This window comes from Etheostoma cragini, unplaced genomic scaffold (genome assembly GCF_013103735.1).
Source record: "Etheostoma cragini isolate CJK2018 unplaced genomic scaffold, CSU_Ecrag_1.0 ScbMSFa_2861, whole genome shotgun sequence".
Lineage (NCBI taxonomy): Eukaryota > Metazoa > Chordata > Actinopteri > Perciformes > Percidae > Etheostoma > Etheostoma cragini.
In genome coordinates, this window is record NW_023267069.1 from 1 (window position 1) to 2101 (window position 2101).

Genomic DNA, 2101 nt, shown 5'->3' on the forward strand with positions numbered 1-2101 from the left:
ACACTAACAACAGCCGCACCAACAACAGCCTCACCTACAACTGCCGCACCTACCACAGCAGCACCAACAACATCCACACCAACAACTGCATCACCAACGACAGCTGCACAGACAACAGCCGCACCTACCACAGCCGCAGCGACAACAGCTGCACCTACAACAGCCGGACCAACGACAGCTGCACCTTCAACTGCCGGACCAACGACAGCTGCACCAACAACAGTCACACCTATTAGAGCAGCACCTACAACTGCTGCACCTTCAACTGCCGCAGCCACAACAGCCGCCTCGACAACAGCTCCACCTACAACAGCTGCACCTACAGCAGCCTCATCTACCTCAGCAGCACCAACAACTGCCGCACCAACAACAGCAGCACCAACAACATCCACACCAACAACTGCATCACCAACGACAGTTGCACAGACAACAGCCGCACCTACCACAGCTGCAGCGACAACAGCTGCACCTACAACAGCCGGACCAACGACAGCTGCATCAACAACAGCCGGACCAACAACAGCTGCACCAACAACAGCCACACCTATTAGAGCAGCACCTACAACTGCTGCACCTTCAACTGCCGCACCCACAACAGCCGCCTCGACAACAGCTCCACCTACAACAGCTGCACCTACAGCAGTGGCACCTACAACTGCACCTACAACAGCTGCACCGTCAACAGCCGCACCTACAACAGCCGCACCTACAACTGCCGCACCAACAACTGTAGCACCTACAACTGCAGCACCAACAACAGCTGCACCAACAACAGTTGCACCTACAACAGCTGCACCTACAACTTTCGCACATACAACAGCTGCACCGTCAACAGCTGCACCTACAACAGTGGCACCTACAACTGCCGCACCAACAACTGTAGCAACTACAACTGCAGCACCAACAACAGCTACACCAACAACAGTTGCACGAATGACAGCTGCACCTACAACAGAAGCACCTACAACTTCCGCACCTACAACAGCCGCACCTACAATAGCCGCACCAACGACAGCCGCACCTACAACTGCCGCACCTACAACTACCGCACCAACACCTGCCGCACCTACAACTGCCGCACCTACAAAAGCCGCACCTACAACTGCCGCAACTACAACTGTGACACACACAACTGCTGCACCAACAACATCTACACCGACATCAGCTGCACCTACAACTGCTGCACCGACAACAGCTGCACCGTCAACAGCCGCACCGTAAACGGCGGCACCTACAACAGCGGCACCTACAACAGATGCACCTACAACTGCCACACCAACAACAGCTGCACCCACAACAGCCGCACCCACAACTGCCGCACCTACAACTGCCGCACCAACAACGGCTGTACCTACAACTGCTGCACCTACAACTGCCGCACCTACCACAGCAGAACCTACCAGTGACACACTAACAACAGCCGCACCAACAACAGCCTCACCTACAACTGCCGCACCTACCACAGCAGCACCAACAACATCCACAACAACAACTGCATCACCAACAACAGCTGCACAGACAACAGCCGCACCTACCACAGCCGCAGCGACAACAGCTGCAACTACAACAGCCGGGCCAACGACAGCTGCACCAACAACAGCCACACCTACCACGGCAGCACCAACAACAGCAGCCCCTGCGACAACAGCCCCTCCAACAGCCGCACCTACCACAGCAGCACCTACCAGTGACGCACTAAAAACAGCCGCACCAACAACAGCCGCACCTACAACTGCCGAACTTACAACAGCAGCACCTACCAAGGCATCATCAACGACAGCAGCGCCAACAACTGCAGCGCCAACAAATGCAGCACCTACCGCGGCAGCACCAACCACAGCAGCCCCTGCAACAATAGCCCCCTCAACAGCAGCACCTACCACATCAGCCCCTACATCAGATGCACCTACAACTGCCGCACCTACAACAGCAGCACCTACCACGGCAGCACCAACGACAGCAGCGCCAACAACTGCTGCAACATTGACAGCTGCACCAATTACAGCTGCACCAACAACAGCCGCACCTACCACAGCAGCACCCACAACTGCCGCACCAACAACTGCAGCACCGACAGCTGCACCAACAACAGCCGCACCTA

The 2101-nt window shown here is 56.3% G+C and overlaps 1 long non-coding RNA gene across 1 annotated transcript; it reads right to left on the bottom strand.

The window, feature by feature from the left end:
* Nucleotides 1–540: 540 nt before the first annotated feature.
* On the bottom strand, nt 541–1969 carry LOC117940608. Its single transcript, XR_004655782.1, has 3 exons — nt 1907–1969; nt 947–991; nt 541–574 (listed from the first exon to the last, which is right to left on the bottom strand). It is a non-coding gene; the product is annotated as an uncharacterized LOC117940608 (long non-coding RNA).
* Nucleotides 1970–2101: the final 132 nt, after the last annotated feature.